This window comes from Tursiops truncatus, unplaced genomic scaffold, assembly GCF_011762595.2.
Source record: "Tursiops truncatus isolate mTurTru1 unplaced genomic scaffold, mTurTru1.mat.Y mat_scaffold_694_arrow_ctg1, whole genome shotgun sequence".
Classification (NCBI taxonomy): Eukaryota; Metazoa; Chordata; class Mammalia; order Artiodactyla; family Delphinidae; genus Tursiops; species Tursiops truncatus.
The window spans coordinates 25,919-38,211 of record NW_022983378.1 but is presented as its reverse complement, the minus strand read 5'-3'; the positions used below and the strand labels follow the sequence as shown (position 1 = coordinate 38,211).

General features: G+C 56.1%; 1 pseudogene; it reads left to right on the top strand.

Annotated features, from left to right (window-relative positions):
* The first annotated feature begins 2,440 nt into the window (after positions 1–2,440).
* Positions 2,441–12,293, top strand: part of LOC117310957 (scavenger receptor cysteine-rich domain-containing protein DMBT1-like) — a 34,207-nt pseudogene continuing 24,354 nt past the window's right edge.

Sequence of the window (12,293 nt, the reverse complement as noted above, 5' to 3'; positions counted from 1 at the left end):
CCCTCTCAAAGCATTTTCTACACTTCTCGCTTCCTTACATCACCTTGTCTCTCTGCTAAGAATTAGTATGAGCTCTTGACAAGATGCCAGCATGTAGCTGGTGAATTGGAACAAAGAACCAAACTGAAAGTGACTTGAAGCCCTTTTTCTCCGCCACAGTGCAAGCAGAGGCAAGAGAGGCTAGTTCTGTCACGAGGTCTCTGAATGGAGGTCATGGCCTAGGAATGCAGGTGGCCCAGGGATTGAGTTCCTGAGTCCTGCACGGTAGCCCTGCAGGGAACTGGGATGCACTGTCTGGGCAGCAGGTCTGCCGTGCCCAGGGCAGTGGCCCCTGTGGGCCTGCCGGGCACAGCCTTGTCACCACCTACAGACAAGCCTGACAGATCACACACGGGTTTTGGACTTTGAATAGACACCTCAGTGTTGCTGCCTCAGTGGGCCCATAATGCTGTGTGGCTGATGACTGGTTTGGGTCCACTCGGTCATCTAGACACAGAGCTAATCAGTCACCCGACATTGGAAATAAGGGATGCTGGGCTGCCTGGACCTCTCAGGAGAGCCTCTTTGGGGGGTGAGGATGGCAGAGGTCCCACCCCGCGTGGCAGGGCTCAGGCATGGACTGAGCGTGTCACCTGCTCAGCGCCGTCCCCCTTTGCCCCTGTGGTGCCCCTTCTGTGCAAGGTGTCTGATCTGCCTTCTCTCTCTCCCAGATGCCAGGCCCAGTCCACGCTCCTGCCAGGTGAGTCCTTTGCCTCTTGACTCTGGGCTGTCCCCTCCGTCCCCACCCACTCCACAGACTCCAGCCGGAGCCCCAGGCGGGGCAAGTGGACGTTTGCCCCCTCTCAGTACCTGCCCTGGTCACTCTAGAGCGAGCAGACGCTTCCAGAGGAGCCATAGCACAAGGGTCCTCGGTCTGACTCAGCGATTTAAGGACATTGTGGCTACACAGTGTCTCCCCAGAGCTTGGGTGACAGGGAGGCCTGTCCTGGGTCATTTCTGCCTGAAAGCATTGTCTAGACAGAGGGTTATTGGTTGGTGAACTGGCCTGTTTCGGGTCCCACCCCCACCGCGGAGTCCAAAAGGATACTTTCCCCCGAGAGCACTCAGTCAGGAGAGCGTGCTAATTGCTCCTGTGGAGCGGGGCGCCTCGTCGCCATGCCTTGGACATTGGAGGGCATGGTCCGGCTCACGGCGGCTCTCAGAAAAGACCTATTCCTCCCCCAGGCAGTGGAGAGTCTCAGACCCCACATTCCCTGATGTGAGTGACAGGTCACTAGAGCAACCCTGACTGTAGACTCCTTCTCTCTAATCCTGCTGTGCTTTCCCTTCAGGCTGTGACGCCCACAGCTCCTGCCGAGGTAAGCCTCACTTGGATCCTGCAAACACTCCACTCATCAGCCTGGGTGCAATTCCTGACTCTTGGTTTGAGCCTCTGAGCTCGCACCTCATCTAATGTGGAGGTTCCTTTCGCGTGCCAGAGTTGTGGAGACCCTTCACCTCCCAGTTGTGGCATACATTACTCAGAATGCTTTGGTTGCCAAGTGGCAGGATCCCAGCTCACACTGCCTTGAGTTGGGGGTGGGACTGGGGGCCGCAATGGCTTCCATAGGTCATGGTAGGACGGTCTTCAGGTAGAGCTGGATCCAGAAGTTCCATACAGCTTTTCCCTGCACTTTTCTTTACCCCTATTGTCTCATGTTTACGGACTTCACTGTCAGCTTTCTTCCTGCCAAGGGACAGTTGTCAGCCGCAGGTGTACATCCCAGGAGGGGAGATAGTCTTTTTTTTCTAGCTCTTCAGCTGACAAGCCCTGGAAAGACTCTGAACAGCCTGCTACCATAGATGCCTTCTTCGTAATGAAGTCCATGGGCTCTGATGATTTTCAGTGGGGGTGCACGGCTTGGTCAAGAGTCAGCACAAGTTTGGGGTTAAAAAATGACATGAGTGAGTGCTCAGCAGAAAAGTAGTCTTCAGAATAACCTTGGGCCTGATGGAGCGTTCCCATGTGGAGTGAACATCTGAAGGTGGCTCCTTGGCGGGGTCTGGAAGCTGTCTCTGCTGTGGCTCCTGCTGCAGGGGCTCAAGTTCATCCCAGTGGTCCTGAAAATTCAGGCTGTGGGCTTCCCCTCTTCCCACCTCGTTCCCAAGGCTGGGATCAGCCACTGAAATGCTGGGCCTTGTGGGGAACCTATCATAAAATGTGCGATCCTCTGTCCACGCCAAGGGTTCTATCAGACAGCCCCGTGGGGATAAATGATGATGACCGGGCTCAGTCAGGTCCTCCGGAAGGAAAACATTACCTTGAACTCAGAAGTCTTTCCCTGGAAGGATTCTGAATCGCGTTCGGGTCCTCAGGACCTGTTCGTCCGGAAGACACAGGAGAGTGCATTTTCCTGTCTCCTTCCAGGAACTGAATCAGGATTAGCCCTGAGGCTAGTGAATGGAAGCGACAGGGTGTGAGGGCCGGGTGGAGATCCTGTACCAAGGCTCCTGGGGCACCGTGTGTGACGACAGCTGGGACACCAACGACGCCAACGTGGTCTGCAGGCAGCTGGGCTGTGCTGGGCCATGTCGGCCCCAGGAAATGCCCAGTATGGTCAGGGCTCAGGGCCGATCGTCCTGGATGACGTGGGCTGCTCGGGGCATGAGAACTACCTGTGGAGCTGCCCTCACAACCCCTGGAACACAACCAACTGTAGACACAGTGAGGATGCCAGTGTCGTCTGCGCAGGTTGGTCTCAAATAACCTAGGTGTCCCTCTCTGGCGGAGTCGTTTCCTTCTGACATTCTGAATCCCTTTTACAGCATTTTTACATTTCTTGCTTCCTTACATCACCTTGTCTCTCTGCTAAGAATTAGTATGAGCTCTTTGACAAGATGCCAGGCTTGTAGCTGGTGATTTGGAACAAAGAACCAAACTGAAAGTGACTTGAACCCCTTTTTCTCCAGCCACAGTGCAAGCCAGAGGCAAAAGAATCTAGTTCTGTCACGAGGTCTCTGAATGGAGGTCATGGCCTAGGAATGCAGGTGGCCCAGGGTTTGCTTCCTGAGTCCGGGACAGTAGCCCCCTGCAGGGGAACTGGCATGCACTGTCTGGGCAGCAGATCTCTTGTGCGCAGGGCAGTGGCCCCTGTGTGGCCTGCCAGCCACAGCCTTGTCACCACCTACAGACAAGCCTGACAGATCTCACACCGGGTTTTTGGACTTTGAACTTGACGCCTCAGTGTTGCTGCCTCAGCGGGCCCATAAATGCTGTGTGGCTGATGACTGGTTTGAGTCCACTCGGTCATCTAGACACAGAGCTAATCAGCTTAACACAGAAAATAAGGGATGCTGGGCTGCCTGGACCTCTCAGGAGGAGCCTCTTTGGGGGGTGAGGATGGCAGAGGTCCCACCCCGCGTGGCAGGGCTCAAGCATGGACTGAGCATGTCACCCGGTCAACGCCGTCCCCCTTTGCCCCTGTGGTGCCCCTTCTGTGCAAGGTGTCTGATCTGCCTTCCTCTCTCTCCCAGATGCCAGGCCCCAGTCCACGCTCCTGCCAGGTGAGTCCCCGTGCTCTTGACTCCGGGCTGTCCCCTCCGTCCCCACCCACCTCCACAGACTCCAGCCAGGAGCCCCAGGCGGGGCGAGTGGACGTTTGCCCCCTCTCAGTACCTGCCCTGGTCACTCTAGAGCGAGCAGACGCTTCCAGAGGAGCCATAGCGCAAGGGTCCTCGGGTCTGACTCAGCGATTTAAGGACATTGTGGCTACACAGTGTCTCCCCAGAGCTTTGGGTGACAGGGAGGCCTGTTCTGGGCTCATTTCTGCCTGAAAGCATTGTCTAGACCCGAGAGTTGTGTGTGCAGGGAGAACTGGGCTGTTTCAAGGTCCCACCCCCCCCGCAGAGTCCCAAAAGGGATACTTTCCCCCGAGAGCACTCAGGCAGGAGAGCGTGCTAATTGCTCCTGTGGAGCGGGGCGCCTCATCGCCATGTCTTGGACATTGGAGGGCATGGTCCGGCTCACGGCCGGCTCTCAGAAAAGACCTATTCCTCCCCCAGGCAGTGGAGAGTCTCAGACCCCACATTCCCTGATGTGAGTGACAGGTCACTAGAGCCACCCTGACTGTAGACACCTCTCTAATCCTGCTGTGCTTTCCCTTCAGGCTGGTGGACGTCCACAACTCCTGCCGTTGGTAAGCATCACTAGGATCCTGCAGGACACTCCACTCATCAGGCCTGGGTGCAATTCCTGAGTCTTGGTTTGAACCTCTGAGCTCCACCGCCTCATCTAATGTGGGGGGTTCCTTTCGTGTGCCCGAGTTGTGGAGAACCTTCACCTCCCAGTTGTGGCATACATTACTCAGAATGCTTTGGTTGCCAAGTGACCGGATCCCAGCTCACACTCTCTTTAGTTGGTGGTGGGACTGGGGGCCGCAATGGCTTCCATAGATCAGTGGTAGGATGGTCTTCAGGTAGAGCTGGATCTCAGAAGTTCCAGTACAGGTTTTCCCCTGCACTTTTCTTACCCCTATTTTCTCATGTTATGGACTTCACTGTCGGCTTGCTTCCTGCCAGGTACAGGTGATAGCCACAGGTCTACAGCCCAGGAGGGGGAGAGAGTCCGTGTTTTTCTAGCTCTTGCGCTCACAAGCCTGGGAAGGACTCTGAACAGCCTGCTACCAATAGATTCCTTGTCCGTAGTGATGTGCATGTGCTTTGATGATTTTCAGCGGGTGCACGGCTTGTTCAAGAGTCAACATAAGTTTGGGGTTTAAAAATGGGATGAGTGGGCTTCCCTGGTGGCGCAGTGGTTGAGAGTCCGCCCCCCGATACAAGGGACGCGGGTTCGTGCCCCGGTCACGGAAGATCCCACATGCTGTGAAGCGGCTAGGACCGTGAGCCATGGCCGCTGAGCCTGCGTGTCCGGAGCCTGTGCTCCGCAATGGGAGAGGCCACAACAGTGAGAGGCCCGCATAACGCAATAAAAAAAAAAAATGACATGAGTGAGTGCTCAGCAGAAAAATAGTGTTTAGAATAACCTTGGGCCTGATGGAGTGGGGTTCCCATGTGGGAGTGAACATCTGAAGGTGGCTCCTTGGCGGGGTCTGGAAGCTGTCTCTGCTGGGCTCCTGCTACAGGGGCTCAAGTTCATCCCAGTGGTCCCTGGGGATTCAGGCTGTGGGCTTCCCCTCTTCCCACCTCCTTCCCAAGCCTGGGATCAGCCACTGAATTGCTGGGCCTTGTGGGGAACCCATCAGAGAACATGCGTTCCTCTGTCCACTGCCAAGGGTTCTATCAAACAGCCCAGTGGGGATAAATGATGATGACCGGGCTCAGTCAGGTCCTCCGGAAGGAAAACATTACCTTGAACTCAGAAGTCTTTCCCTGGAAGGATTCTGAATCGCGTTCGGTCCTCAGGACCTCTTCTTCCAGAAGACATAGGAGAGTGCATTTTCCCGTCTCCTTCCAGGAACTGATTCAGGATTGGCCCTGAGGCTGGTGAATGGAGGTGACAGGTGTCAGGGCCGGGTGGAGGTCCTGTACCGAGGCTCCTGGGGCACCGTGTGTGATGACAGCTGGGACACCAACGACGCCAACGTGGTCTGCAGGCAGCTGGGCTGTGGCTGGGCCACGTCGGCCCCTGGAAGTGCCCGGTACGGTCAGGGCTCAGGGCCCATCGTCCTGGACGACGTGGGCTGCTCAGGGCATGAGAGCTACCTGTGGAGCTGCCCTCACAATGGCTGGAACACACACAACTGTGGACACAGCGAGGACGCTGGTGTCGTCTGCTCAGGTTGGTCTCACATAATCTGGGTGTCCCTCTCTGGGGGTGTGGTTTCCTTCTTTCACTCTGATCCCCTCTCAAAGCATTTTCTACACTTCTCGCTTCCTTACATCACCTTGTCTCTCTGCTAAGAATTAGTATGAGCTCTTTGACAAGATGCCAGGCATGTAGCTGGTGAATTGGAACAAAGAACCAAACTGAAAGTGACTTGAAGCCCTTTTTCTCCAGCCACAGTGCAAGGCAGAGGCAAGAGAGGCTAGTTCTGTCACGAGGTCTCTGAATGGAGGTCATGGCCTAGGAATGCAGGTGGCCCAGGGATTGGTTCCTGAGTCCTGCACGGTAGCCCCTGCAGGGAACTGGGATGCACTGTCTGGGCAGCAGGTCTGCCGTGCCCAGGGCAGTGGCCCCTGTGTGGCCTGCCGGGCACAGCCTTGTCACCACCTACAGACAAGCCTGACAGATCACACACGGGTTTTGGACTTTGAACTAGACACCTCAGTGTTGCTGCCTCAGTGGGCCCATAAATGCTGTGTGGCTGATGACTGGTTTGGGTCCACTCGGTCATCTAGACACAGAGCTAATCAGTCACCTTGACATTGGAAATAAGGGATGCTGGGCTGCCTGGACCTCTCAGGAGGAGCCTCTTTGGGGGGTGAGGATGGCAGAGGTCCCACCCCGCGTGGCAGGGCTCAGGCATGGACTGAGCGTGTCCACCTGCTCAGCGCCGTCCCCCTTTGCCCCTGTGGTGCCCCTTCTGTGCAAGGTGTCTGATCTGCCTTCTCTCTCTCCCAGATGCCAGGCCCCAGTCCACGCTCCTGCCAGGTGAGTCCTTTGCCTCTTGACTCTGGGCTGTCCCCTCCGTCCCCACCCACCTCCACAGACTCCAGCCAGGAGCCCCAGGCGGGGCAAGTGGACGTTTGCCCCCTCTCAGTACCTGCCCTGGTCACTCTAGACCGAGCAGACGCTTCCGGAGGAGCCATAGCACAAGGGTCCTCGGTCTGACTCAGCGATTTAAGGACATTGTGGCTACACAGTGTCTCCCCAGAGCTTTGGGTGACAGGGAGGCCTGTCCTGGGCTCATTTCTGCCTGAAAGCATTGTCTAGACAGAGGTTATGTGTGTGGTGAGAACTGGCCTGTTTCGGGTCCCACCCCCACCGCGGAGTCCAAAAGGGATACTTTCCCCCGAGAGCACTCAGGGCAGGAGAGCGTGCTAATTGCTCCTGTGGAGCGGGGCGCCTCGTCTCCATGCCTTGGACATTGGAGGGCATGGTCCGGCTCACGCCGGCTCTCAGAAAAGACCTATTCCTCCCCCAGGCAGTGGAGAGTCTCAGACCCCACATTCCCTGATGTGAGGTGACAGGTCACTAGAGCAACCCTGACTGTAGACTCCTTCTCTCTAATCCTGCTGTGCTTTCCCTTCAGGCTGGTGGACGCCCACAGCTCCTGCCGATGGTAAGCCTCACTTGGATCCTGCAAAACACTCCACTCATCAGGCCTGGGTGCAATTCCTGACTCTTGGTTTGAGCCTCTGAGCTCAGCACCTCATCTAATGTGGAGGGTTCCTTTCGCGTGCCAGAGTTGTGGAGACCCTTCACCTCCCAGTTGTGGCATACATTACTCAGAATGCTTTGGTTGCCAAGTGGCAGGATCCCAGCTCACACTGCCTTGAGTTGGGGGTGGGACTGGGGGCCGCAATGGCTTCCATAGGTCAGTGGTAGGACGGTCTTCAGGTAGAGCTGGATCCAGAAGTTCCAGTACAGCTTTTCCCCTGCACTTTTCTTACCCCTATTGTCTCATGTTTACGGACTTCACTGTCAGCTTTCTTCCTGCCAAGGGACAGTTGTCAGCCGCAGGTGTACATCCCAGGAGGGGAGATAGTCTTTTCTTTCTAGCTCTTCAGCTGACAAGCCCTGGAAAGACTCTGAACAGCCTGCTACCAATAGATGCCTTCTTCGTAATGAAGTCCATGGGCTCTGATGATTTTCAGTGGGTGCACGGCTTGGTCAAGAGTCAGCATAAGTTTGGGGTTAAAAAATGACATGAGTGAGTGCTCAGCAGAAAAGTAGTCTTCAGAATAACCTTGGGCCTGATGGAGCGGTTCCCATGTGGGAGTGAACATCTTAAGGTGGCTCCTTGAAGGGGTCTGGGAAGCTGTCTCTGCTGTGCTCCTGCTGCAGGGGCTCAAGTTCATCCCAGTGGTCCCTGAAAATTCAGGCTGTGGGCTTCCCCTCTTCCCACCATCGTTCCCAAGGCTGGGATCAGCCACTGAAATGCTGGGCCTTGTGGGGAACCCATCATAAAATGTGCGATCCTCTGTCCACAGCCAAGGGTTCTATCAGACAGCCCCGTGGGGACCGGGCTCAGTCAGGTCCTCCGGAAGGAAAACATTACCTTGAACTCAGAAGTCTTTCCCTGGAAGGATTCTGAATCGCGTTCGGTCCTCAGGACCTGTTCGTCCGGAAGACACAGGAGAGTGCATTTTCCTGTCTCCTTCCAGGAACTGAATCAGGATTAGCCCTGAGGCTAGTGAATGGAAGCGACAGGTGTGAGGGCCGGGTGGAGATCCTGTACCAAGGCTCCTGGGGCACCGTGTGTGACGACAGCTGGGACACCAACGACGCCAACGTGGTCTGCAGGCAGCTGGGCTGTGGCTGGGCCATGTCGGCCCCAGGAAATGCCCAGTATGGTCAGGGCTCAGGGCCGATCGTCCTGGATGACGTGGGCTGCTCGGGGCATGAGAACTACCTGTGGAGCTGCCCTCACAACCCCTGGAACACACACAACTGTAGACACAGTGAGGATGCCAGTGTCGTCTGCGCAGGTTGGTCTCAAATACCTAGGTGTCCCTCTCTGGCGGAGTCGTTTCCTTCTGACATTCTGAATCCCTTTTACAGCATTTTTACATTTCTTGCTTCCTTACATCACCTTGTCTCTCTGCTAAGAATTAGTATGAGCTCTTTGACAAGATGCCAGGCATGTAGCTGGTGATTTGGAACAAAGAACCAAACTGAAAGTGACTTGAACCCCTTTTTCTCCAGCCACAGTGCAAGCCAGAGGCAAAAGAATCTAGTTCTGTCACGAGGTCTCTGAATGGAGGTCATGGCCTAGGAATGCAGGTGGCCCAGGGTTTGCTTCCTGAGTCCGGGACAGTAGCCCCTGCAGGGAACTGGCATGCACTGTCTGGGCAGCAGATCTCTTGTGCGCAGGGCAGTGGCCCCTGTGTGGCCTGCCAGCCACAGCCTTGTCACCACCTACAGACAAGCCTGACAGATCTCACACGGGTTTTGGACTTTGAACTTGACGCCTCAGTGTTGCTGCCTCAGCGGGCCCATAAATGCTGTGTGGCTGATGACTGGTTTGAGTCCACTCGGTCATCTAGACACAGAGCTAATCAGCTTAACACAGAAAATAAGGGATGCTGGGCTGCCTGGACCTCTCAGGAGGAGCCTCTTTGGGGGGTGAGGATGGCAGAGGTCCCACCCCGCGTGGCAGGGCTCAGGCATGGACTGAGCGTGTCACCTGCTCAGCGCCGTCCCCCTTTGCCCCTGTGGTGCCCCTTCTGCGCAAGGTGTCTGATCTGCCTTCTCTCTCTCTCCCAGCTGCCAGACCCCAGTCCACGCTTCTGCCAGGTGAGTCCTGTGCGTCTTGACTCTGGGCTGTCCCCTCCGTCCCCACCCACCTCCACAGACTCCAGCCAGGAGCCCCAGGCGGGGCGAGTGGACGTTTGCCCCCTCTCAGTACCTGCCCTGGTCACTCTAGAGCGAGCAGACGCTTCCAGAGGAGCCATAGCAGTAGGGTCCTAGGTCTGACTCAGCGATTTAAGAACATTGTGGCTACACAGTGTCTCCCCAGAGCTTTGGGTGACAGGGAGACCTGTTCTGGGGTCATTTCTGCCTGAAAGCATTGTCTAGACCGAGAGTTATGTGTGCAGGGAGAACGGGGGCTGTTTCGGGTCCCATGCCCGCCCCCCCGCGGAGTCCAAAAGGGATACTATCCCCAGAGAGCACTCAGTCAGGAGAGCGTGCTAATTGCTCCTGTGGAGCGGGGCGCCTCATCGCCATGCCTTGGACATTGGAGGGCATGGTCCGGCTCACGGCCGGCTCTCAGAAAAGACCTATTCCTCCCCCAGGCAGTGGAGAGTCTCAGACCCCACATTCCCTGATGTGAGTGACAGGTCAGTAGAGCAACCCTGACTGTAGACACCTTCTCTCTAATCCTGCTGTGCTTTCCCTTCAGGCTCGGGACGCCCACAGCTCCTGCCAATGGTAAGCATCACTTGGATCCTGTAGATACTCCACACATCAGGCCTGGGTGCTATTCCTGACTCTTGGTTTGAGCCTCTGAGCTCAGCACCCTCATCTAATGTGGAGGGTTTCCTTTCGCGTGCCAGAGTTGTGGAGACCCTTCACCTCCCAGTTGTGGCATACATTACTCAGAATGCTTTGGTTGCCAAGTGGCAGGATCCCAGCTCACACTGCCTTGAGTTGGGGGTGGGACTGGGGGCCGCAATGGCTTCCATAGGTCAGTGGTAGGACGGTCTTCAGGTAGAGCTGGATCCAGAAGTTCCAGTACAGCTTTTCCCCTGCACTTTTCTTACCCCTATTGTCTCATGTTTACGGACTTCACTGTCAGCTTTCTTCCTGCCAAGGGACAGTTGTCAGCCTCAGGTGTACATCCCAGGAGGGGAGATAGTCTTTTCTTGTAGCTCTTCAGCTGACAAGCCCTGGAAAGACTCTGAACAGCCTGCTACCTATAGATGCCTTCTCCGTAATGAAGTCCATGGGCTCTGATGATTTTCAGTGGGTGCACGGCTTGGTCAAGGGTCAGCACAATTTTGGGGTTAAAAAATGACATGAGTGAGTGCTCAGCAGAAAAGTAGTCTTCAGAATATCCTTGGGCCTGATGGAGCGGGTTCCCATGTGGGAGTGAACATCTGAAGGTGGCTCCTTGGCGGGGTCTGGAAGCTGTCTCTGCTGTGCTCCTGCTGCAGCGGCTCAAGTTCATCCCAGTGGTCCCTGGGGATTCAGGCTGTGAGCTTCCCCTCTTCCCACCTCCTTCCCAAGCCTGGGATCAGCCACTGAATTGCTGGGCCTTGTGGGGAACCCATCAGAGAACATGCGTTCCTCTGTCCACTGCCAAGGGTTCTATCAAACAGCCCCGTGGGGATAAATGATGATGACCGGGCTCAGTCAGGTCCTCCGGAAGGAAAACATTACCTTGAACTCAGAAGTCTTTCCCTGGAAGGATTCTGAATCGCGTTCGGTCATCAGGACCTCTTCTTCTGGAAGACACAGGAGAGTGCATTTTCCCGTGTCCTTCCAGAAACTGAATCAGGATTGGCTCTGAGGCTGGTGAATGGAGGTAACAGGTGTGAGGGCCGGGTCGAGGTCCTGTACCGAGGCTCCTGGGGCACCGTGTGTGATGACAGCTGGGACACCAACGACGCCAACGTGGTCTGCAGGCAGCTGGGCTGTGGCTGGGCCACGTTGGCCCCTGGAAGTGCCCGGTACGGTCAGGGCTCAGGGCCGATCGTCCTAGACGACGTGCGCTGCAGGGGGCACGAGAGCTACCTGTGGAGCTGCCCTCACAATGCTGGAACACACACAACTGTGGACACAGCGAGGACGCCGGTGTCGTCTGCTCAGGTTGGTCTCACATAAGCTGGGTGTCCCTCTCTGGGGGTGTGGTTTCCTTCTTTCACTCTGATCCCCTCTCAAAGCATTTTCTACACTTCTCGCTTCCTTACATCACCTTGTCTCTCTGCTAAGAATTAGTATGAGCTCTTTGACAAGATGCCAGGCATGTAGCTGGTGAATTGGAACAAAGAACCAAACTGAAAGTGACTTGAAGCCCTTTTTCTCCAGCCACAGTGCAAGGCAGAGGCAAGAGAGGCTAGTTCTGTCACGAGGTCTCTGAATGGAGGTCATGGCCTAGGAATGCAGGTGGCCCAGGGATTGGTTCCTGAGTCCTGCACGGTAGCCCCTGCAGGGAACTGGGATGCACTGTCTGGGCAGCAGGTCTGCCGTGCCCAGGGCAGTGGCCCCTGTGTGGCCTGCCGGGCACAGCCTTGTCACCACCTACAGACAAGCCTGACAGATCACACACGGGTTTTGGACTTTGAACTAGACTCCTCAGTGTTGCTGCCTCAGTGGGCCCATAAATGCTGTGTGGCTGATGACTGGTTTGGGTCCACTCGGTCATCTAGACACAGAGCTAATCAGTCACCTTGACATTGGAAATAAGGGATGCTGGGCTGCCTGGACCTCTCAGGAGGGAGCCTCTTTGGGGGGTGAGGATGGCAGAGGTCCCACCCCGCGTGGCAGGGCTCAGGCATGGACTGAGCGTGTCACCTGCTCAGCGCCGTCCCCCTTTGCCCCTGTGGTGCCCCTTCTGTGCAAGGTGTCTGATCTGCCTTCTCTCTCTCCAGATGCCAGGCCCCAGTCCACGCTCCTGCCAGGTGAGTCCTTTGCCTCTTGACTCTGGGCTGTCCCCTCCGTCCCCACCCACCTCCACAGACTCCAGCTA